Source organism: Kogia breviceps, chromosome 2 (assembly GCF_026419965.1).
Source record: "Kogia breviceps isolate mKogBre1 chromosome 2, mKogBre1 haplotype 1, whole genome shotgun sequence".
Taxonomy (NCBI): domain Eukaryota; kingdom Metazoa; phylum Chordata; class Mammalia; order Artiodactyla; family Physeteridae; genus Kogia; species Kogia breviceps.
This window is the reverse complement of record NC_081311.1, coordinates 84,110,358-84,135,837: the sequence shown is the minus strand read 5'-3', so window position 1 is coordinate 84,135,837 and position 25,480 is coordinate 84,110,358. Positions and strand designations below refer to the sequence as shown.

General features: G+C 51.1%; 1 protein-coding gene and 1 pseudogene across 1 annotated transcript in view; both read left to right on the top strand.

Annotated features, from left to right (window-relative positions):
- Positions 1–25,480, top strand: part of GALNT2 (polypeptide N-acetylgalactosaminyltransferase 2) — a 179,043-nt gene that overhangs the window by 20,631 nt on the left and 132,932 nt on the right. The gene's annotated exons all lie outside the window — the stretch shown is intronic.
- LOC131750632 (mitochondrial import inner membrane translocase subunit TIM14 pseudogene) lies at positions 2,001–2,366 on the top strand (annotated as a pseudogene).

The window sequence follows — 25,480 nt, the reverse complement described above, 5'->3', positions numbered from 1 at the left end:
GAGGGTCAGTGGCCACGTGGATGTAACTCTCAAGGAAAACTCTGGATCAAGTAGCAGCTGATTGGAAGGAAGCACTGGGAGCTTTCTCATGATTAGAGGAGGATGATTGTCAGTGTCCTACGAGCCCCTCAGGGGAAATGAACACAGCCATCCCTTCCAGTCTGACCTGGGGTCGGTGGGAGACGCTCAGCGCCCCGTCTGCTCCCCGCACAGCCCTGCATGTGCCCCCTTGAGTGAAAGTAGAGGCTGTCCAGCGGGGTCCTTTGCCCAGTAGCCGAGACCCTCGCTCGGGAAGGATCAGGTGGTGTGGGCTGGATGTGAGGGGGGCGTGTGGAGCCCCCGTGCTTCCGAGGTTTCTGACGTCCCTGGACTTGGGCTTATCCCTCTGTTGGAGGATAATAAACTGCACAGAATTTACAAATGTCGAAGTAGGTTTTCCAGGGGGAAGTTGGAGTTCTGTGTCTGTTTTCTTTACTTCTGTACCATTGTGTGTATGTAACACATTTGTAGAAACAGTCGAGGCTCACGTGATTATTTTCTTCTAAAGACTTCTCTTTACCCACTGGTCAGTTTTCCAGTGGGTAAAGAGAGTCCAGCGAGCTGTTTCAGACAGAACTTAGAGAGAGAATCACCCTGGGTCTCTGGGTTTCATAGGTTTGGAAACTAGATGGTATTAGTTCATGTAGAAGGTTATCAATCAAAGCCTGGAGTTTCATGAGCCAGTATTGTAAACTGTTGGTAAATAAGGATGCTCGGCCATGAATTGCTGATGGGAGCGGAGCCTGGGGGAGAGGGCTCCGGGATGCTGTGCTCAGGAAACCAGCGCCTCTGGGCGAGCAGCTGTTCTCCTAAGCATGTTTCCCCTCCCTCAATGGAAGCTGGATCGGCCTTCATTCTGGGGATGTTTCGGTGCATAGAATCAATACCCTCTCCCTAGGGTGCTGATGGAGATTCATTTTTCAAAAACCCAGTGCGTAGCTTGTTAAACTGTTGTCTCAGCTCCAAATCCTTCTAGACTCCGCTCTGTGCTGCCGGAGCTAGGACTCTGCACAGCACGTTTGTGCCCTCCGGGACGGGCGGTCCCAGCACCACCCGGGTGGTAGGCAGGGAAGGGGCTTGGTCCCTCCTCTCTGCTCCCCGCTCTGGAGCAGCCTCCGGGGACACGCCCCCCCCCCCCCAGCTGCCACGGAGAACCCGCTGTGCCCTCCTCCCAGCACAGACAGAAACAGCCTCGTCGCCATCCTAGAGACCCCAGCACCAGCTGAGCAGATCCCCTTCTCATGGCGGCCTCAGGCCCTTCCTCTGAGTTTGTAAGGCTCACTGATTCCACTTCTTCCCTTGGTTCCCTCCAGCCCAGGGGTGGTGGCTGCTCTCTGCACTTGCTGCCTGCCTGATACCTTGGAGTTTTCTCTGTGCCCTTTCAGTTGCCTAGTTAACGGCTTGGTACCGAGTTAACGATTGACGGTGAAGCCTCTGTTTAAAAGCTTGTCCGTTGTCTGAATTCTAGAAATCGGATCCTGACGGACGCATCTGGCATTCTTCTTAACATTCTTCAGTAAGCAGTCAGCAGAACTATTTCCCAAATGTATTATAGTTAGATTACAGCCTACCTTACATTCCTTGGGTGTTTTGCTTCGACTCTTCTGTGAGATCAGAGTGAGCTATTTCCTGGAAAGATGGCCACAGATGGCTCGCATCATTCATTCTGTGGGTTCTCTTTGGCTTTATTTTTGGAGGGTGATTGTACCACCTTATCTCCCACTTCTGTGTCCATTATGGAATAGCTCTGAAATTTCCTTCCACCTCTAGATGATGGCTGTTGTGTACTTAAGCTACGTATACTTCTAAAAAGATTTGAGGCACTTTATGGGAAAGAAGCATATTATGTGTAAACACAGATTCATTAGAACAAGAGTTCAGAGATCTAGGGCCGGCTTTGTGGTTGAGGTGTAGAGTTGGCGGGCGGGCTGGCATGAGCCGCGCTCCAGGTGGCGCCCAGGAGCCCAGCGGGAACCATGGCCAGTACAGTGGTAGCAATTGGACTGATCATTGCTGCCGCAGGAGTTGTAGGCCGTTACGCTTTGCAAGCCATGAAGCATATGGAGCCTCAAGTAAAACAAGTTTTTCAAAGTCTACGGAAATCTGGCTTCAGTGGTGTCTGTTACAGAGGTGGGTTTGAACCCCAAATGATAAAGCGGGAAGCAGCATTAATACTAGGTATAAGCCCTACTGCTAATAAAGGAAAAATAAGAGATGCTCATCGATGAGTTGTGCTTTTAAATCACCCAGACAAGGGAGGATCTCCTTATATAGCAGCCAAAATCAGTGACGCTAAAGATTTACTAGAAGGTCAAGCTAAAAAGTGAAGTAAATGTATGATGAATTTTGAGTTCTTATTCATTTATGTATATGAGTACCAGCTTTTTATAATAAAATAAAGCTACAAATTTTAAAAATGATGTAGCACAAGCTAAATCAAAGCCTTGGTATAAATTTGTTTAAATTTGAGGATTTTAAACTGGATTATAGAGTATTTATAGGTTAATATTCAATAATTATGGATAAATGCATACCCCCCAAAAAAATCGAGGGCCATATGATGGGGGAGAGGGGTAGGGCGGGCAGAAAAAGGAGAAGAAGAAAAGAAGAGGATGGAGAAGAAAGGGTGAAGGGGCACCGGTACTGTCTCCCTGGGCAGGTCCTGGGGGTGTCCCGTCTATGTTGAGTCTGGTACTCAGCATAACCCTCGGGGTGGGGTCGTGGTCCCCGTTGACAGAGCAGGAGCCCAGGCCCCAGAGGGCCGGCCGCACAGGGCTGTGTACACATGCTTCTCAGCTGGCCTGCGCCCGGGAGACCAGGGCAGGTTCTTCTGTGGAACGCACGCTTGGATCTTGGTAGCGGAAGCACAGGGGAACCGTGGTGGGTTGCATAGCTTTCATTTTCTAATAAAATGAAGCACTTCTTGTGGACAGTAAACATTTTCTTAGCCCTCATACTTGATAAGAATCTCGTAGACTTTAGTGAAGATCCGTGAACATCCTAATGGCGTTGGGGAAAAAAGTACCAGACACCAGAGGCAGAGATGCAGACATGGCCATTTATTTAGATCGGTGCCTGGAGCTGAGGTGGGAGCGTCGGCGCGTGTGGAGGCAGGTCTGTGGAGAGGAGACTGTGCCTCCGTCGGTGGCCAGCCCCGCAGCTCTGACCTGGCCGAGGGCAACGTGGGCTGCGTCCCTCAGCCTCCGTGTCGCTCCTCACAGGCAGCAAAGCGTGTTGCTAAGAGGGCAGGCTTTTGAGAAGTGGGTTTGAATCTGCCCTGCACCATTTAGTGGCCATGCGGGGTGCTTCATCTCTGACCTTAGCTTCTGCACTTATTAAATGGGGGCCATCACAGCATTAACGGTTCTTTGGATCGAGATACGTGTGCTTTTCCCGAAACATCTGGGGAGCTTATGCTCAAAGGAATATGTCTGGTAGAACTAAAAACTGTCAGAAGAGACGTAAACAGTCAGAGCCCGACAGTTTGGGGAGGGGCGATAAAGATGGGGCGGGCGGGCACTGACTCTGAGTGTGGTTAGGTGCCTGGAACGTGTTATTCCCGCTTTTTAGACGGGAAACAGGCTGAGACGTGCAGAATCTAACTCTGTGTGCAGTGTGCTTGTAGCCCCCTTCGTGGTGGTGAGGATTAAATAAAGAGATGCAGGCACGGCTCTCGGACCGGAGCCCCTGGCAGAGTCCGTGGTCCCTGGGTTTCCATGGTGACCTACGCTGGCCCCTCTGCTCAAGCTGCTCTGGCTTCTGAATCGCCCCTCCGCCTCTGCTTCCAGGGGTCAGGTAGAGCCTGGCTCTTCCCCGGGCCCCCAGCTGGCGGGGAGCTGCTGCAGGAGGTGGGCCCCGGGTCTGTGGCTGCCCTGACTGCCCTGTATGGGCTTACAGTGTGACCCCTGCAGCGGCAAATAAAAAGCAGCGCTCACTGCAAGCAGGGCCAGTGCCCGCGTGCCCTGTAAAGCCGCGCGTGTGTGTGTGTGTGTGTGTGTGTGTGTGTGTGCACACGCATGAGCGCATCTAGTCCTTGAGACCCTGCGAGGTGGTGCCGTCATCCCCAGGTTGTGGATGAAGTGTCCGCCGGGTGGAGAGGGCTCAATGGGCTGCCTTGGCGCCCGCGTGGACGTGGTGGGGTTGGAGCCCACCGCTGCCGGCCCCGGACCCCGACCCTCTCTGCTGCACTCTGCCCGGCACCCACTCAGAGCAGCCTCCCGCCTGGGAGAGCTCTGGGGGGGGGAGTGGCCTGCGGGACACGGCCACGCCGGTGCCCGTGGCGGCAGAGGCCGTCCGGCCCTGTCCCAGCAGCCCACCCTCCACCCCCCCACTCCCCGCCTGTGCGCTCTGCCTGCCGCTTCCCCACCCACCGGCCTTCTGGTGGCTTCCTTGCCCAGCGTCTGCGGGGGAGCGGGAGGGGGTGTGACCCCAGGCTGGCGCGGCCCCGCCCTGAGAGGCCTGGCAGCCGCCCTTGGCTCTCCTGGAGCCCAGCCGCTGTCGGCGGTGAGCTGTGCAGGCTGCTCCCGCAGAGAAGGGAGCCTCCGAGCTGCCCCGGGGCGGCAGGGGCCACGGGAGGATGGAGCAGAGGCTCCGCCCCCGCCAGGTGGTCCCCCAGGAGGACAGGGCGGCCCCAGGGCCGAGAGGCTCTCGCAGCAGTGTGCCAGGACCCTGTGCAGCCTGTGTCAGAAGGCGTTTGCTGTGGAGTGACTTCTCGCCCGGCTGGATTTCCGTTTTGAGAAGAGCTGCACGCCAACCACATCTGTGGCGTCCTCTCATTCCAGGACCTGCCAATTTAGGTTGAGCCGCGGTAGAAAATTACCCCCTTTAAGAAGATTTTAATTACTGAACCGAACATATTAAAAACGTACTTATGGGTGATAATTATGACTAAAGAACTCCTTATCAGTGCAGATCAGTCATTTGCTTAAGTGATGTCAGTGTGACGTTTGTTAGTGTGAGGATATTGTCAGCCGCAGGTGGCTGTGAGAAGGGGTGGCTGCTTACTGCTGAGGGCGGGGCTGGCACTCACGCCCCCTCCTCGGTCCTTTCCCTCCCTCCCTCCCTCCCTCTTGCTCGCCAGGACCTCTTAAATGTTTCTGCCTTTGACCCTCATCTTACTTGAAGTTTTTTTTCTTTTTTAATCCATTAGGCGAAGTCCTTCTTAATTCCCAATTAATTCCATTTTTCCAGCCTTCCCCGGTAATCCTTAGCAGCCTGGGGGTGCCGGGCTGGGAAGTGCTGCCCCTGTTGAGTCTCCTTAATATCCCTTCTCTTCTCAAAGGTAGATGGTCTGAAGTATGTACAGTCACACAATCAAAGAGATTTGACACCTCGAAGGCATTTTTTCTTTTGGGGTCTAATTCATGCAGAGATCCTCCAGTTCAGTGAAGGCTTCCCTTCAGCAGCAGATGGTAAACAGATTCTGTAGGATGAGTAGTTCTTTCATTTCTGTCTGAATGGTTTGTTTAGAAGCAAACAGAATGATTCCCCTTTCCCATTAAATTTGTTATGAGAACATCAGGATCATACTAAGTTACTGTCCAAAGCCGTGTCTGGGAAGGGGGGGAAGGAAAGTAACCAACAATGAAAGGACTCGTCTGGCATTTCACAGCTCACACTCAGCATCACGGGAGACCTTACACACCAAACTCTTAATTTAATGAACCATTGATCCAAATTGTTAAAACACTGTGTACTTGCTCAGGAGATACTTTTTTTTTTTTTTTTGGCTGCATTAGGTCTCCGTTGCTGCGCGCGGGCTTTCTCTAGTTGCGGCGAGCAGAGGCTACTGTTGCAGTGCGCGGGCTTCACATCGCGGTGGCTTCTTTTCTTGCGGAGCATGGGCTCTAGGTGTGTGGGCTTCAGTAGTTGTGGCACGCGGGCTCAGTAGTTGTGGCACGCGGGCTGTAGAGCGCAGGCTCAGTAGTTGTGGCGCACAGGCTTAGTTGCTCAACGGCATGTGGGGTCTTCCCGGACAAGGGCTCGAACCCGTGTCCCCTGCATTTGCAGGCGGATTCTTAACCACTGTGCTGCCAGGGAAGCCCCGAGATACAATTTTTATCATATTGAGATTACTAGTTTTCAGTGAACCAAGTAGATTTCCTTACCTTTTTTCATTTTCTTTTTAAAAATATTTTTAAAATTTAAAAAATTGTGGTAAAACATACATAACATAAAATATTCCTTAACTATTTTTAAGCGTGCAGTTCAGTGGCATTAAGTACGTTCACGTTATTGCTGCAGCCGTCACTACCATCCATCTCCAGAACTTTCTCATCTTGTCAAACTGAAACTCTGTCCCCGTTAAAACACTAACTCCACACCCCACCCCGGCCTCTGGGAACCACCACTCTACTTTTTGTTCCTATGAATTTGACTATTAAAGGGACCTCATATGAGTGGAATCATAGAATATTTGTCCTTTTATGATTGGTTTATTACTTCGTTTAGCATAACGTCTTCACGGTTTATCCATGATGTAGCATGTGTTAGAATTTCCTTTTTAAGGTTGAATAATATTTCATTGTATGTATCCAGTCATCCGTTGGTGGACAGTTGGGTTAGTTCCACCTTCTGGCTATTGTGAATATTGCTATTTCTTATATTTTAACATGAAAATGAAACATAGTTTAATCTCTCCTTGATATCAGCAAACTTTAAAATATTTTTTTAATAGTGGAAAGTTACAGTAACATTACCAAATGTACATTGTGCCGTTAATATTTAACTGGCTGGCAATTTAGGGCAGCTTTTACATTTCTGAGTCGTTAGGTTTGGCATCGATAAAACAGATAATACTAATTCTACTAAGGTTTCAGGGGCAAAAATGAGTTAATATGTATGAGTGTATCATGTAAAAAGAAGTATATAATTCTTAGTAGTTACTACCAGAATAAATTCTGAAACTTCTTGTTTGTATTCTGGTGAGCAGATGTTCACGGTAGAGATTTGGAATAACTTCCTTCTTCCAGAAACTTCAAACCCTTACACTCTTTTTAGCACAGACTTGAACTGCATGGGGTAGTTCGTGGGATTGGGAGGTTTGGAGGCCTGTCTGGAGGCAATGTAGGTTCCCTGGAGTCAGTGCTCCCCCACCGAATCCGCCTTCTTTCTTTCCCGTCACTTGGTCTGTCTGCTTTTATCCAGTGTGCAGCCCCTCCTGTGAGACAGCGTCTCTTTAGACTTCGTGGGCGGCCTGAGTTGTGTAGCTTGTGGATTTGCCGGGTCCGTTTCCAGGAATGTACTTCCTGAGCCGGAGGTGAGGCAGAGCGGAGGGCGGGGTAGCTTTCACTCCACGTTGGGGCTGCAGTTCTAGCTTGAGGTGGTGTCTAGACCCAGTCATTAAGCGAGTCCACCCACCCCGCCCTGGCTTAGATGCTCCCGGCCGGCCGTGCGGATCACCTCCTTGGGAGGAGAGGAGCAGCGTCTGAGCCCTCGCCATGGCCGTCCTCTGACCACGTGCTTGCTTGCTTGCTTTCTGGGAAGAGTTGAGCTCCTGTTGCCCGTATCCACCGGTGGGTGCTCTCTCATGCGGGTGTTTCCACGGAGCGCAGGCGGCCACCCTGTGCTTCTGGGACGGGGCGGGGGCGGGCTGAGGGAAGGGGGCTGCCCTGGGCTGCAGCAGTGTCAGTGCCCCCGCCTGGTTCACCCGTTTCCTCACCCCTGTCGGTGGCGGTGGTGGTGGGGCACCCAGGCCGGCTGCGATCCTGATCCTCGGGAGCCAGCCTGGGGCGCCCGGGGCTGGGGTGGAGGGTGCACGGCCGGGGTCCTGGGTCGGGGCTGCCGTCCTTGGGAGTCTCGGGCCATCAAGAGGCTAGTGCGTTCATTGCTGCGAGTTTCTCGAAATCATTAACACCCCAGTGTGTTTCCGGAACCTCCAGCGAGTCCACACAGCTCTGGCTTTGCCCGGGAGGGCTTTCCTCCACCGTCCGAGCTCTGATGCCCAGGAGGTGCCGGCTGGAAGCGGGCTGGATGCGCCGCGGCCGTCCGAGGCTCAGCAGAGGGTGCTCGGCTGAATGACATTCTGGCCTTTCTTCCTGGAAGGAGACGTTTTCTTCCTCGTGTTGTGACGGCTGCCAGGGGGGCTCCCCCCAGTCATGTCCTGGAGTCCCCACGCCCTTGGGGCCCTGCAGATGGCCTTGCGCACCCAGGCCCGAGGGCCCGGCCCTCCCCTTGGGCCTGGAGCCTGTAGGAGGGGCCAGTCTGGTTCCCGGCTCTTCTCAGCTTCTGTCCCTTCTGGGGTCTGAGGCATCCGACCCCCAGGAGCTGCCATACCCGTGGCATCACCAGTCCTGCACAGGAGAATACTTATCATCTGCCCCCGCCACGAGGCCCGCAGGTCCTCGAGGGCCAGGCCCGTGGTTTGTCTGCTGGCTCGTCCCAGCTGCCCGCACGGTCCGTAGAGAAGAGCAGGGGTTCAGTATCTTGATTGCTCAGTGAACGGTTTAAAAAATGAAGGATTGAGTCCTGGAAGTAGTTTTAATTTGCTACGATCCCAGGCCGCTTGCCCCATCACTCCGTGCCTCAGGTTTCTAAATTCTAAGGTGTGGCTAATATACCTCAAATGGTTCCACCGGGCACGGGAGAGGCTTCCTTGTTGTGCACCTACTGTGCACCTCATGCTGCGCACAGTGGGGCCGCCCAGCGCTCCTTTTCACCATCAATAGTCCTGTGAGGCATAGGTATTACGGACCCGATTCTGCAAATGAGCAGCTACAGGTGCTGAATAACTTCCTCAAGGTCACATGCTTTTACGGCAGAGAAGTGTTACAATGATGAAAATGCAGGGCTACCTTACTCCACAGCCTGTGTATGTATACGTATATACACGTGTGCATAGGTATGTATATCTGCACACTCAGAAAGTGTCTGGGGGAAATATACATGGACACACAAACACACACACACAGGACACACTTAGGAAGTGTGGGAGGGAAATATACACATATCTGTATACATGCATGTACACACACACGTGTGTATATATCCATCCGTACACATGTATGTAGGTGTGTGTAGATGTATCTTTCCCCTGACACTTCCTAAATGTGTTGTACACATACATGTGTGTGTGTGTGTGCGTGTATGTATGTATATGTGTATACGTGTGTATGTATATATAATCCACCCCTCTGCTTCGTAATCATGTCACGCCAGGGGTGCCTCCTTGTAGTTCTGGCTTTTGCAGTAAATGTTAAGTGAGCATCTTCCCCCCGGCCTCTACCCGTGCCCGTTCTTTCCTCCCTGGGAGGGGCTGGGGCCCTCGGGCCTTGTGGTCAGCTCCGTCAGGGCTCCCAGGGGGCTGCACGCTCTCGCCCACACCCTCCCCACTCCCAAGTACGCCAGCTACCAGCATGTGTTTATTGAACTGAACTTCTTAAGCCTGCGGAATATACTCCCAGCCTGTCAAGACAGATACAAACAACGTGCCTTTTGCAGACTACTTAAAGGATTCTTGACATGATCCTGATGGTGTTTTAACAAGTTTTCAGGTCCTGGTCAGCCAAGCTGAGGACCAGGAATAAATGTTTAATAAACAACTTAAGGGCGATGGGAAAAAAAAAAATGTGTCATAAGTGGAACTGTGGGTTCTGTAAATCTGTGATGGGTTATTGTTCCTGCTGTTTTTGTATGTGATGATTCCTGTCCCTGATGTTTTCCTCTCTTCCCACGTGAAACTCTATAATGTGGACCCCTTTCCTGGTCCTTTGGAGCAGGGTGGCCTGGGGCCAAGGATCGAAGCCCGTAGCAGAGATTTTGGGGACAACTTCCTCATCTCCTGTTCTGCCCCTTTGCCAAACAGAAGTGCAAAGAGGGGATGGAATGAGATGCTGCCTGCTGAGATGTGCTCCCCCCCACCCCCGTGGTTCCCGATGCTTGCTTGGTTGGCAAGGCACAGTTCGCCCTTCCCCTGAACTGTCTGCATTTTGTGAAAGTGCAAAGACAAATTGTCTGTCCGAGGAGCTAATTTTAAGTGCTAGTACGTTTTAAGGGCTTACAAGGCTCAGAACTTTTTGGTTCTCTTAGAAGAATCTCTTTTTCTCCTGAAAAACAAGCTCGACTCTTCCCTTTTAAAGTCAGGAAAGGGGAGATGAGCTGAAGCCCCTTTGGAGACAGGTATGCTTTGTTTACTGTTGAGTCTCCGGAGCTGGTCCCCAGCACAGCAGGCACCCCCAACCCTTGGTGGGAGGTCGGATTTTCCATGCTGTAAACACAGGAGCGAAGAAGCATCATGAAGGGAGCACCTGCTTGAGACAGTAACTGCAGCTTCACAACAAATGCAGCAGTTTTGGTCTCGAGAGTGAAGTTGTGTCTCTCTGGAATGATAAGCCTAAATGGTTGACTTCCTGTTTTAGAATTCTCAGTTTATTTTCTGGAACTTTGCAGCAGATGTGGTTCTGTGGAGAAAGTTTATACCTCAGGGGTTCCAGTTTGGGGTCTTTGAAGTACTCGTATTTGCAGAAGCCAGGTAGGAGTCGCTTATTGATCTGACGTGAGGCCGCACGAGCTTTGTGACAACTGCCTCTGCGTCTGGGTAGAATGACATGCACTTAGTGTGATAACTCAGGACAGCTTGTGGCTCCCCGCCCCCCCCACAAGAGAGACAGAGCAAACTAAGGCACTCCCAAAAAACACGTAATTATCGTGTCGGCCCTGTTGCAGTTAACCCTGATTTTGGCCGTGATGCTGGAATGAGTCAGCCGTAGACAAACCCTTTATCAGGTCACGGGTTGTTATTTATTCTTCCCCTTGCCCTAGTCATGTCCTCGGCGAGTGATGACCCGACCTTCCCCGAGTGATGATTCTCTCCTCCAGCAGGATTCCCTGCTCAGGGTGGAGGTGCTTACCCCCAAAAGCCACGGATCTGGTGTCGTTAATCCACTGATTCAGCCGCTGGTCTGTGTGCGCTCGCCGTGCCGGGCACGCACCCTGCCCGTGCTCAGTAACTAGCAGCCTTTTCCCTCTAACTCCTGAGCGTCCTTAAGCCCCTTGGGTTCTCTCAGGATGTCGGACGTTGGACCTGCACAGACTGGGGGCTCTGGGACTGGAAGGGGCAGCCGGAGCTGGGCGGGGGCCTCTCTCCCCACCCCCCAACCCCCGGTGTCTCCAGCACTCCTTTCTCCAGAGCTTAATGGAACCACTATCTAAGAAGGCTGAAATCCTATTTTCTGGGGGATTTGGGCATAGACAGCCCTGGAATCCTTTCCAATCATGGTAAAATAGGCTATATCAGAAGCCGCTGGTGGGCCTCAGAGAGCAGGGGCTGTCACTGCAGCCTGATTATCAGGCATTCAGCCCCCTGGCTCTCTGGTCTCAGAAATGGGAAGCTTTAAAACCCCTGCCTAGTTGGATGCCTCGAGTTATAAAATAAATGAGATGTGCTGAGTGAGGGCGGGGAGGAGGGAAACAGGTGGCCGGAGCTGCATCGCGCTTGCTACCCACGGAGGCTCTCCTTTCTTAATAGGCTTCAGAAATCCTGGAGTGCATAATTCACCAGCCATGGAGTCCCGCCCGCGTCCCTTTGCTCAAAATGTAAATGAGCTTTGCCGAGCTGGGAGGAAGGAGCTGCGTGCCTGTTCTCTCTCTGGGTCTCAGGAGGTGCCGGCGGATGTGCTTTGAGCAGTGAGCGGCCTGTGATTGCTGGTCTTTGCTGCTCGCTGAGCTAATGCAGGGGCAGAAGGCGGCCGCTGTAACGGCGCTCGGGGCTTGGCCAGGCTGAGGCACAGCCAACTTAGGGAAGTACTGCCTAGCACGCCTCCAGCCCCCCGTTCTAATTGGAGGTCTGCAGCGAGCGTCACACTCAGAAGATGAATCAGAACTGGGGAAAGTGTGCAGGAGAGACGAGCCAGGAGTGAGGTGTGGGAGGAGCACAGAACGTGCTGGGTTAGATCCACACCTCTGTTCTGGTGGGCCTTTCTTCACCAGAGGGGTGTCCTGATGCCAGAGGCCAGGGGGAGAAGGGGGGCTCAGGTGGGCAGGTCCCTCCTGTTGGCTTTGCTGGGCTCCGCGCACTGACGGGCATGGGGCGCCGTAGGCACAGACATATTGCACGCTCTCAGCCCAGGGCATGGCAGCGGGCGGGACATGAGAGGGCTGGCTGCTGGACGGCAAGAGCCCTCTCCCGTCTACCCCTGCCAGAGCATGGCGCGTCCCTAGCCCAGATCCACTGAATGAGAACCTCCCTGAGGGACAGGGAGCCTGGAATTCAGACAAGGTCCAGGGTTATTGAAGAGCGGCCCCCGCCGGACGCCACCTCTCCGTGGGCTCAAACTGGCCTTGGACGTTGCCCAGTCAGGAACACACCCGGAGCTCTAGGGCCCCCCGGGATTCTCATCGCACCGTGGCTCATTGATTCGAAAATGCACATCTTCGCCCTCACATTTTAACATCTCTGAAGTCAGGTTGCATCTTGTCATGGATGGTGCTTCATGGTTTGGTTGCTAACATTTTTCCTCCTGAGTGTTAGGTGACGTTAACGGCCCTGCGGTTGATGGGTCTTGGATTCGATGAGCTGTTTGCTGCCTCCGCTCTGGTGGGCACGTGGTCTCTCTGAGCCACCTTGCCCTCACGGTGGGCAGCGTGGAGGAAGGTACACAGAGAGCAGCTTACAAAAGTGGGCGCCACTGTAGCGCGGCTTTACAGGACACTGACCTGTATGTGTACCTGCTTCGGGTTAGCGTCCTAGGGCCTCATAAGTGTGATTTTACACGCTGGGGTGTGGGCAGCAGACTCGTTTAGGATGGACGGCTAGTAAGTGACGGAGACCAAGCTCCGTCTGACGCCAGTTCCAGGCTCGTCACCTGTCAGCGCGCGCACTGTATCTTTCCAGCCTCTCCCACTCACCTCTCTTCTCAGCCCTGTCGGTGCCTCAGCGGCCGTCACAGCGGACGCAGTAGAGATGACTCATTTCTTTAGGTCAGTCTCCAAACCTGACTTCTCAGAGGCTGGTCTTGTGCGATAGTTTGCATATTAACCACGTGCCAACTCCATGCCAGCTTCTCCTGCTCAGGGCTGCGTATGCATGGTGACCGGGCATCGTCCTCTGTCTCCTGGGCTCTTGAGTGATAGCCGAGTTCTGCCTTCTCCCCGTGAATGAGGCACGTACCTCTGGACAACGCGTTTATTCCTCTCTGTGAGGTTGGCCATGCCTGTGGGGGAGGGGTGTTCCATCGCCCAGAGAGTTGCAGGTGAGGAAGGGGCACCAGCTGGAGGTAACAGCACGGTGCCTGCTTCTGGGAGCTGGAGCATCCTTGGGGCCTGGGTGGGTCCCTGGACACCTGAGTCCCTGTGTCCCTACAGTTTGCTGAAACCATTGGTCATTTGGCCACTGCCTTGGAAACCCAACTACCCCTGGAGGTGCTTCAGTGCTTTTGTTTTGTGTTTGGCGTTAGTGCCTGTTCATTTCACTTGACATCGAGGGCTTTTGGGGGGTTGAGGTGGGACAGGATGATGTAACAGGAATGAGTGATGGGTGAGCATTTCCTGTGTGCCAGGCATTCGTGAGAGGGCATCTGCTGATGAGAACTCCTGTGGCTGGTTTCTTCTGTCCTTGGTCCTCCTTTAACAGTCAGTCTTGCCGAGCATGTGCCAAGTCCTCGGACGGCAGGCAGGCCGTATGCACTGGTGTCCCAGCACAGTGCATCTGGCCCTCGGTGGTGGCCAGCGAGTGTTCTTCGGCTGGCAGAACATGCTAGAGAGTCTTAGTGCGTCACATGTGAGGGTGATGTGCGGCCTGAGGGTGCCCCCACCAGATGTGGCTGGAGCTGGGGATGGTGGGGTGCTGCCCGGAGCAGCAGGAACAGCATGGGGATGGCGGCCTGTTCACTGGGGACCGGGAGCTGGTTCCAGAAGTGGTGGCGGAGAGTTCAGTGGGCTGCGAGCCCTGGTCCTGGGGAGGGGGCTCTTGAAAACTCTGCCCGCCACGCCTCCACAGGCTGCTCGAGCCATTGTCCACTGATGACCTTTGATGTAAAGGACATTGTCTTTGGGAGCCCCATTGCACTGTGAAACTTTGCTGCTTGGCTCCCAGGCCTGGTCTGGCCCTAGTAGAGAGGATTTGATGATCAGTTATATCATCCAACGGAAGAGCGACCCAGAAAGCGTCCCTGGGTGGGGAGCGGCGGGGCCTTCTCCAGTGGGCGCGCTGCGTGGTTCCCAGGGAGGGGCCGTGTGTTGGGGGGGGGGCCTTGGAGGTCGGGGCATTGGATGCAGCAGGAGAGGCTGTGGAGGCAGAGGAGGCCGGCAGGGCTGATGGAGAGGTGGTAGCCAGGAGGAGTCGCAGAGGTGGGGTTGGTCTGAAGCAGGCCCAACACCACCCCGGGCGAGCTGGAAAGAAGGGCCCGCAGCCATGGGGGCGGGGGAGGGGTGCAGTTAGGCGAGCAGGCCGGGAGCCCTGAAGCCAGGAGGCCAGCACATTCATCTCATGAGTTTGCTACCCTCTGGGTGTTTGGACACGATGTCCACATGCCAGGCTTGTTTCTGATTCCTGCAGTGGCATCACGGGTGTGGGACAGGACCCCGCGTGCAGCATGTGGCACCGGCTGGTAGCCTTGTGGGCAGAGCTGTGCAGGGACCAGTGCCCTCCCGCTCTGTGCCCGCTCGTGCCGGTGACCGCGACACCCTGACTCAGGATGGAAGTGTTGATCTAAGTTGGGTGGCCCCAGGCCCCCCCCCCCCCAATCTGGCTTGCAGCTCGAGGTTCCGGTGCTGCAGGGCTTTCAGTTCTGTGGCCTCCTCCTTCACTCCTTCTTTCGTGTCTTCCTGTGCGGGAGGCTCATTGGAGGAAGAAAGCTCTCTGACTCTGAGGACGGGGTGGAGACCGTTCTAGGCTGTCCTTGTCTGAGTCACAAACTCTGAGGGCCGGGGCGCCCCCCGTGTCCCACAGGCCAGGACTTGGAGTGGCTGGAGCACGGCTCCTTGGGGTGGGGCCCTGACCCTGCCGCCAGGTGCCTTCCCCCGCGGTGGGAGATGCTGAGGCGCGTGTGAGAGGATGGGTGCGTGAGTGGTGGGAACACGTGGCGCAGCGTGTCGTACGCGGAAGTGACACGGTACGCTGCTCCATGCTGCTGCCCGCACATTATTTATCTGTTTCTAACTTCTTTTCCTCAGCCCTGAGGGTCCCTCTCAGCTGTGCTTTCCTGGGTTTTATTTTTTCTTCAGCGGATTGGTTTGGGGACTTTCCTGGTTGAGGTGAGACTGGGAATGCAGGTACATCGAGTGTGAGTTGAGGGACTTTGGGCGTCAGCCAACCTTCCTGGAGGGTAGCAGGGCTGCTGCAGTAGGTGAGGGAGTGGAGGTGCAGGAAAGGACCATGTGTGCAGCACCTGCCCTTCTAGTTGAGATCTGCACAGGCCAGGAGAGCAGGTTACTGGGAGACCGTGGGACCTCGGGGGGGGGGGGATTTACACCTTCTCTCCAAATGCAGGAAGCACCACTACCAGGCGAGGCTCATAAAGGATGAGTCGAAGATGTTGGTCATCCCTGACTTGTGGGAATGTGTGTGTGTGTGTGTGTGTGTGTGTGTTCCTGTGCATGTGTGTCTGTACCTCTGTGTGTGTGTACATGTGTGTGTTGATGTGTACTTGTGTGGAGGTATATGTGTGTACCTGTGTGTGTGGATGTATGTGCATGTGTGTACCTGTGTGTGTGTACAGGTGGGTGTGTGCCACGTATGTATGTTCCCAGGTGAATCTTCGCTGCTCAGTCTGAGCAATGATGCTCTCAGGTATTCAAAAGCACCAACCCGAGAAAGAGGAAGCACTGCATCCTCAGGAAAGGAACCCAGATAGGCTTTCTCTTGCCAGCTGAAATCATGAGGGCTTGTTTCAGAGTTTTAAGTTCTGATTTTCACTCCTTTAAATCCCAGAGCCAGCACTTGGATGGAAACGAGTTTGCTGTTACACCTTTTACTTTGATTAGCTTGTTGCATTGAATTAATTGTCAGGTTGCCTGAACCAAAACTTCTTAAAATGAAGACTGTATCACTCAGGTAATTTATGTTAGAGTGAAAATGGAAGATTGTTTCATTCAGGAAAGAGCAAAATATCTTGAATACAGAATCTAGAGTTTAGGACCTGAAATCTGGGAGCAAAATGTTTATTGCCCTTTTCCTGTATTACCTGTGCGGAGGCCCCCAGATTCCCATATCAGCAGTCTCTTTGCTGTTCTTTGATTTCTAATGTATTTCCTTTAAAAAGATCTTCTTGGTTACAAGTAAAAGCAGCCTGTTGAAGGCTAGCTTCACCAGAGAAGGGACTTGATCATGTGGCTGTTAGGGTATCTCACGGTACTGAGAGTAGGAGGGCTTTCTGGCCTCAGAAGGCCGGGTGAGAATCTGGGCCTGGAACAGCCCAGACCACGGACGGGGCTGCAGCCCAGACCTTGGTGGCCACACTGTGTGCCAGCTCCGCTCCTTCAGGCCTCCTGGCTGCTCTCTCCTCCCCCTGCAGAGGACCCCTACATCTGCTCGTCCTGAGCTCAGCCCCCCAGCCTAGGCTGGAGGAGCCGACTGGCTTAGCTCGGCGTGGGCGCCCACTCCCGGTGCGTCTGGAGGGGTGTGTGGTGTGCCGTCTGCGCACGCGGGGCAGGCGCTTTGCAGAGGAAAGAGGCAGTGCCTCAGGAGGTGCTGGGAGCCCCGCATTTGAACGAGTGTCCGCAACGTCCAGGCGCTTTCATTGTCCTGGAGTCTGAGGGTCAGGCAGCGCTCTGCCTCCATCTGTGGATTGTGGGGTGGCCTCTGCTCTAGTGTGGGTGGGAGGGCTAGGAGGGGACAGGAGAGAGGGGCGGGCAGGCTGAGAGGAAGCTCTGTTGGGCTCCCTGAGCTGCAGGCCACCGTGCGCCGGCTCGCCCGGGAGCAGTCAGCCCTCGAGGTCCAGGTCTGGGCTGTCGGCCGGGGCAAAAACCTACACGGGACAGGTGTCTCTCCCAGGAAACAGTGTCTTCACGCACCCCTGCAATGCCGGAGTCACTGCGGTCTTCCCAGGGCTTTTTTTTTTTTTAAGGTTTTGTTTTGGATGTGGACCAATTTTAAAGTCTTTATTGAATTTGTTACAATATTGCTTCTGTTTTCTGTTTTGGTTTTTTGGCCGCGAGGCACGTGGTATCTTAGCCTCCCAACCAGGGATCGAACCTGAACCCCCTGCATGGGAAGCGTGGAGTCTTAACTGCTGGGCGTCCAGGAAAGTCCCCGCTCAGGGTTTTGTTGGGGTCCCTGAATGACCGGGAGCGGGATAGGGCCCCACAGAGACCACACACGTGCTCGTGTGTTCCCAAGCGCGAGGCTCTCCTCTGGCACTGCTGGCCTCGCGGGAAGCTCTGCACCCACATGGCTTTGGCGGCAGCTGGACAGAGACCCACATGGTCCTTCCCCTGCTGGGCTTGAAAGCTGGGTGTGAGAAGGTCGCAGTGTGTGGGGCCCAGCGTCCGGCAGGAGGGAGCCCGAGAGCTGCGGAGTGGCCTGGCCTGGTCCCCTCGCAGGACGCCCAGGGCTCCGCTGGGGGCTGCGACAGTCCAGCCTGGAGCCGGGGGGCCGGGGAGGGTGAGCCGGCCTCGCTCTCCGTGGGCCTCAGTTGTCTATGTGCAGCTTCTTCCTCTATCTCCTCTCCTCCCTAGTTCGGCATCTAGTCTGCCCGGCCTCTGTGTCCAGTGTATACGCGGAGCCAAAGGGTGCAGCCACTCTTGCCGGGAGCCCTTGGGAGGGGCTGCGGGTGTCCCTCCCTCAAGGACAAGAAGCCTGCTCAGAGCAGCCGGAGACCGTCTTGGTGCAAGAGCTGAGCTCTTGTGGAGATGTAGAGAAGCATCCCATGCAAAGTGCAGAAGAAGGGGCTGGGGACGGGGCTGGCTCATCGCCGAGTGCCGTTTGGGAGCTAGAGGTGCCCATTGGGACTTTGTCCAGCGCAGACGGCGGTCGGGTTTCAGATGCTCCTTTGGTTGCCTTCAGAGCCCAGGGAGTGCTGGCAGCTTCTTTGTGCCTGATGAGGTAAGAGTCCATGTTCTCCGAGAAGGAGATTCTGGGGGGAGGGGACTGGTGCTGCCGGGCTTGCGGGATGGGGCACTGATTTTGGGAGGTGGGGCCTCTCTTCCCGTTGCTGCTATGACTCATGGCCATGGCGAAGGGCTGGTTTCTTTTTTGCAGAGTAATGTTGACATGTGCTGTGCACCTGGCACACAGGTGAGGCAGTGGACGAAGGACTTACTCTCTGCTTCTCTGTGCAGTACTTGACGTGACAGCATGAAGGCCATTGTGTTACAAGCCTTGGGTGTCAAGAGTCTCATTCTACGGGAAACCCGTTTTGTCATCTGTTTCCTTTAAGTTCAGAGCCGGCTTCCATTAGAGTTGGAGGTTCCCGTGTGCTTAACTGCATCCCTGGTAATCTGAGGTTTTTGAAATGGGCCACAGTGATTCCTTTTTGACCACATTGAACATCAGGTTTTCTGTTAAGTTTCCTGTTCTTTTCACACCTCATTCCAGTGGGAGGTTTAGTCATTCTTTCCCTTTCTCTGCGGTCACCTGGTGGCTTCAAGCTGTTACTTGTGAAGGAATTTTCCCAAGTGAATCTTCCTTGCTGAAATTCAGGAAGGCATGTGAGGTTAGTAAATTGACAGAGATTTTCCATGTTATTACCTCTTTAACTTTGAAAGAATTATTTTTGAGTGGTAGTGAGGTGGAGGAATTTCTTAGCCAGAGGAGGGTGAGTGGGCTGAAGCGGCAGCATGATGACCTCAACACTGGTGATGGGGTGGGAGGGGGACGGGCAGGAGTCCACTGAGCTGGTGGTCCTGGACCTGACACTGAGCTGGCCTGCTGCGGTGGAGTGTGCACCTGACCCGGGAAACGTGTCCTCAGCCCACCTTTCCGTGTGGTCTAGAACACAGGATTGAGCTCTTGATCTCTGTGGTGAATGTGGTGTGGCGTTAGTAATAGCGGTAAGGATGGGCCACCATCTCCAGCGTGCAGGCCAGCCGTTGACAAGGGGCGTTAGTCAGGCGTAGTGACCGTTGCCACCATCTTAAGGGTCACCACAGTGACCTGCGGTATTTGAATAATAAATAAGGCCAGTCTCCCCATCGCGGAGTCCCAGCTTAATGGCTTGGGAGGAAGGGCCCTGCGTAACCAGGTTTTCCATGCCCTCCCCAGCCTCAGCATGGCCCCCCTTCCACCCTGTGAGGACCATGTCTTAGTTTCTTCAGGCTGCTGTGACACAACACCGCAGACCAGGTAAACAGCAGACATTGGTTTCTCAGGTTCTGGGGGCTGGAAGGCTGAGCTCAGGCCAGCGGGGTGTGTTCTGTGGGGGGCCCTCTTGTGGGTTGCAGGCTTCTGTGTCCTCACAGGGGAGGGGACAGGACTCTTCCCTTTATAAGGACATTAGTCCCATGTGTGCCAGCTCCCCCCTCATGACCTGATCACCTCCCAAAGGTGCACCTCCTAACACATTGGGTGTTAGGCTTTCCACCTGAGAATCTGGGGACACAAACGTGCAGACGGCAGTGGGCAGGCTGGTGGTTCTCCTCTCGCGTTGCCCCTCCTGACCTGCACTCAAGCCACCTCTGTGAGGATGCCACTCCAGCCTGCAGTTCTGATCTTGCAGGATTTGGTGCAGATCTCACCTCCTCTGGGAGGACCTTGCTCTTAGCCCAGCCTGGTTTTAAAAAAAGAGGTCTTATGGAGAAGTTCAAATAGATGTAAGTAGACAGAATGGTATTATGAACCCCATGCACCTGTTACCCTGCTGCAGCCACCAGCAGCCTGTGGTCACTCCTACCCCCTCCAGGTCCACTCCAGGCAAACCCCAGAAATGATTTTTTTTCATCTGTAAATATTTTAGTATGTATCTATATAAGGACTCTTTAAAAAACCTAATAATGCTGTAGATCATACCCCCAAAAAGAACAGATTCCTTAATATCATCAAATATTCGATTATTGTTCACATTTCTAGTTGGTTCATAAACGTCATAAATTTATCTTATAGTTTTTCCTTAATTCAAAATTCGGATAGAGAGGAAGATTGGTTCAAGATGGAGTAGATGGGGCTTCCCTGGTGGCGCATTGGTGGAGAGTCCGCCTGCTGATGCAGGGGATACGGGTTCGTGCCCTGGTCCGGGAGGATCCCACATGCCGTGGAGCAGCTGGGCCCATGAGCCATGGCCGCTGAGCCTGCGCGTCCAGAGCCTGTGCTCCGCAACTGGAGAGGCCACAACAGTGAGAGGCCCGCATACCGCAAAAAAGAAAAAAAAAAAAAGATGGAGTAGATGGACGTGCGCTCACTCCCTCTTGCGAGATCACTATAATCACAGTTAACTGCTGAACAATCATTGACAGGAAGACACTGGAACTCACCAAAAAAGATACCCCACATCCAAAGACAAAGGAGAAGCTGCAGTGAGATGGTAGGAGGGGTGCAATCACAATAAAATCAAATCCTATAACTGCTGGGTGGGTGACTCACAGACTGGAGAATACTTACACCACAGAAGTCCACCCACTGGAGTGAAAGTTCTGAGCCCCGCGTCAGGCTTCCCAACATCCGGCAATGGGAGGAGGAATTCCCAGAGAATCAGACTTTGAAGGCTAGTGGGATTTGATTGCAGGACTTCAACAGGACTGAGGGAAGAGAGACTCCACTCTTGGAGGGCACACACAAAGTAGTGTGCGCAGCGGGACCCAGGGGAAGGAGCAGTGACCCCAGGGGAGACTGAACCAGACCTACCTGCTACTGTTGGAGGGTCTCCTGCAGAGGCGGGGGGTGGTTGTGTCTCACCATGAGCACAAGGTCAGTGGCAGCAGAAGTTCTGGGAAGTACTCCTTGGCATGAGCCCTCCCACAGACCACCATTAGCTCCACCAAAGAGCCCAGGTAGTCTCCAGTGTTGGGTCGCCTCAGACCAAACAACCAACAGGGAGGGAACCCAGCCCCACCCATCAGCAGACAAGCAGATTAAAGTTTTACTGAGCTCTGCCCACCAGAGCAACACCCAGCTCTACCCACCACCTGTCCCTCCCATCAGGAAGCTTACACAAACCTCTTAGATAGCCTCATCCACCAGAGGGCAGACAGCAGAAGCAAGAACTACAGTCTTGCAGCCTGTGGAACAAAAACCACATTCACAGAAAGACAGACAAAATGAAAAGGCAGAGGGCTACATACCAGATGAAGGAACAAGATAAAACCCCAGAAAAACAACTAAATGAAGTGGAGATAGGCAACCTTCCAGAAAAAATTCAGAATAATGATAGTGAAGATGATCCAGGACCTCAGAAAAAGAATGGAGGCAAAGATACAGAAGATGCAAGAAATATTTAACAAAGACCTAGAAGATTTAAAGAACAAACACTTCAGTGAATTAAAGAACAAACAGAGATGAACAATACAGTAACTGAAATGAAAAATACACTAAAAGGAATCAATAGCAGAATAACTGAGGCAGAAGAACAGATAAATGACCTGGAAGACAGAATGTGGAATTCACTGCTGTGGAACAGAATAAAGAAAGAAGAATGAAAAGAAATGAAGACAGCCTAAGAGACCTCTGGGACAACATTAAACGCAACAACATTCTCATTATAGGGGTCCCAGAAGGAGAAGAGAGAAAGGACCCGAGAAAATATTTGAAGATGTTATAGTTGAAAACATCCCTAACATGGAAAAGGAAATAGCCACCCAAGTCCAGGAAGCACAGTGAGTCCCATACAGGATAAACCCAAGGAGAAACATGCCGAGACACATAGTTATCAAATTGACAAAAATTAAAGACAAAGAAAAATTATTAAAGGCAACAAGGGAAAAATGACACATAACGTACAAGGGAATTCCCATAAGGTTAACAGCTGATTTCTCAGCAGAAGCTCTACAAGCCGGAGTTTCTGCTTGTAGCACAGTATATTCTGTGGCACAATATATTTAAAGTGATGAAAGGGAAGAACCTACAACCGAGATTACTCTGCCCAGCAAGGATCTCATTCAGATTTGACAGAGAAATCAGAAGCTTTACAGACAAGCAAAAGCTAAAGAGAATTCAGCCCTACCAAACCAGCTCTACAACAAATGCTAAAGAAACTTCTCTAAGTGGGAAACACAAGAGTAGAAAAGGACCTACAAAAACAAACCCAAAACAATTAAGAAAATGGTAATAGAAACATGCATATCGATAATTACCTTAAATGAGAATGGATTAAATGCTCCAACCAAAAGACACAGGCTCCCTGAATGGATACAAAAACAAGACCCATATATATGTTGTCTACAAGACACCCACTTCAGACCTAGGGACACATACAGACTAAAAGTGAGGGGACATAAAAAGATATTCCATGCAAATGGAAATCAAAAGAAAGCTGTAGTAACTCATGTCAGATAAAATAGACTTTAAAGAATGTTACAAGAGATAAGGAAGGACACTACATAATGACCAAGGGATCAGTCGAAGAAGAAGATATAACAATTATAAATACATATGCACCCAACATAGGAGCACCTCAATACATAAGGCAGATGCTAACAGCTATAAAAGAGGAAATTGACAGTAGCACAATAATAGTGGGGGACTTTAACACCTCACTTACACCAATGGACAGATCATCCAAACAAAAAATTACTAAGGAAACACAGCTTTAAATGACACTAGACCAGATAGATTTAATTGATATTTATAGAACACTCCATCAGAAAAGAGCAGATTACACTTCTCAAATGCACATGGAACATTCTCCAGGATTGATCACATCTTGGGTCACAAATCAAGCCTTGGTAAATTTAAGCAAATTGAAATCATATCAAGCATATTTTCCGAACCACAACACTATGAGATTAGAAATAAATTACAATGAAAAAACACGTAAAAAACACAAACACATGGAGGCTAAACTGTATGTTAGTAAATAACCAAGAGGTCACTGAAGAAATCAGAGGAAATAAAAAAATACATAGAGACAAATGGCAATGAAAACACGACAATCCAAAACCTATGGGATGCAGCAAAAGCAGTTCTAAGAGGGAAGATTACAGCAATACAGTCCTACCTCAAGAAACAAGAAAAATCTCAAATAAATAATCGAACCTTACACCTAAAGGTACTAGAGAAAGACGAAACAAAACCCAAAGTTAGAAGGAAAGAAATCATAAAGATCAGAGCAGAAATAAATGAAATAGAAACAAAGAAAACAGTAGCAAAGATCAATAAAACTAAAGGCTGGTTCTTTGAGAAGATAAAGTTGATAAGCCTTTAGCCAGACTCCTCAAGAAAAAGAGGGGAGAGGGCTCAAGTCAATAAAATTAGAAATGAAAAAGGAGAAGTTGCAATGGACACCGCAGAAATACAAAGCATCCTAAGAGACTACTACAAGCAACTCTAGGCCAATAAAGTGGACAACTTGGAAGAAATGGACAAATTCTTAGAAAGGTATAACCTTCCAACACTGAACCAGGAAGAAATAAACAATATGAACAGACCAGTCACAAGTAATGAAATTGAAACTGTGATTAAAACTCTTCCAACAAACAAAAGTCCAGGACCAGTTGGCTTCACAGGTGGATCCTATCAAACATTTAGAGAAGAGCTAACACCCGTCCTTCTCAAACTCTTCCAAACAATTGCAGAGGAAGGAACACTCCCAAACTAATTCTGCGAGTCCACCATCACCCTGATACCAAAACCAGACAAAGATATTACAAAAAAAGAAAATTACAGACCAGTATCACTGATGAATATGCAAAAATCCTCAACAAAATATTAGCAAAAAGAATCCAACAGCACATTAAAAGGATCATACACTATGATCAAGTGGGATTTATCCCAGGGATGCAAGGATTCTTCAATATACGCAAATCAATCAATGTGATACACCATATCAACAAACTGAAGGAGAAAAACCATATGATCCTCTCAATAGATGCAGAGAAAGCTTTTGACAAAATTCAACACCCATTTATGATAAAAACTCCAGAAAGTGGGCATAGAGGGAACCTACCTCAACATAATAAAGGCCATATACGACAAACCCACAGCAAACATCATTCTCAATGGTGAAAAACTGAAAGCATTTTCTCTAAGATCAGGAACAAGACAAGAATGTCCACTCTCGTCACTGTTATTCAACATAGTTTTGGAAGTCGTAGCCACAGCAGTCAGAGAAGAAAAAAAAATAAAAGCAATCCAAATTGGAAAAGAAGTAAAACTGTCACTGTTCGCAGATGAAATGATACTATATGTAGATAATCCTAAAGATGCCACCAGAAAACTAGTAGAGCTCATCAACGAATCTGGTAAAGTTGCAGGATTCAAAATTAATGCACAGAAGTCTCTTGCATTCCTATACACTGACAACGAAAGATCAGAAAGAGATATTAAGGAAACGATCCCATTCACCATTGCAACAAAAAGAATAAAATACCTAGGAATAAACCTACCTAAGGAGGTAAAAGACCTGTACTCAGAAAACTATAAGACACTGATGAAAGAAATCAAAGATGACACAAACAGGTGGAGAGCTATACCATGTTCTTGGATTGGAAGAATCAACATTGTGAAAATGACTATACTACCCAAAGCAATCTACAGGTTCAGTGCAATCCCTATCAAATTACTAATGGTATTTTTGACAGAACTAGAACTAAAAATCTTAAAGTTTGTATGGAGACACAGAAGAGCCCGAATAGCTAAAGCATTCTTGAGGGCAAAAACCGGAGCTGGAGGGCTTCCCTGGTGGCGCAGTGGTTGAGAATCCGCCTGCCGATGCAGGGGACGCCGGTTCGTGCCCCGGTCCGGGAAGATCCCACATGCCGCGGAGCAGCTGGGCCCGTGAGCCATGGCTGCCGAGCCTGCACGTCCGGATACTGTGCTCCGCAAAGGGAGAGGCCACAACAGTGAGAGGCCCGCATACCACCAAAAAAAATAAAATAAAATAAAATAAAATAAAATAAAATAAAAATAAAAAACCGGAGCTGGAGGAATCAGACTCCCTGACTTCATACTATACTATAAAGCTATGGTAATCAAGACAATATGGTACTGGCACAAAAACAGTAATATAGATCAATGGAACAGGATAGAAAGCCCAGAGATAAATCCATGCTCATGTGGTCAACTAACCTATGACAAAGGAGGCAAGGATATACAATGGAGAAAAGACAGTCTCTTCAATAAGTGTTTCTGGGAAAACTAGACAGCTAGCTACATGTAAAAGAATGAAATTAGAACACTCCCGAACACCATACACAAAAATAAACTCAAAATGGATTAAAGACCTAAATGTAAGACCGGACAGTGTAAAACTCTTAGAGGAAAATCATAGGAAGAACACTATTTCACATAAATCACTGCACGATCTTTTTTGACCCACCTCCTAGAGTAATGGAAATAAAAACTAAAATAAACAAATGGGACCTAATGAAAAGTAAAATCTTTTGCGCAGCAAAGGAAATTATAAAAAAGATGAAAAGATAA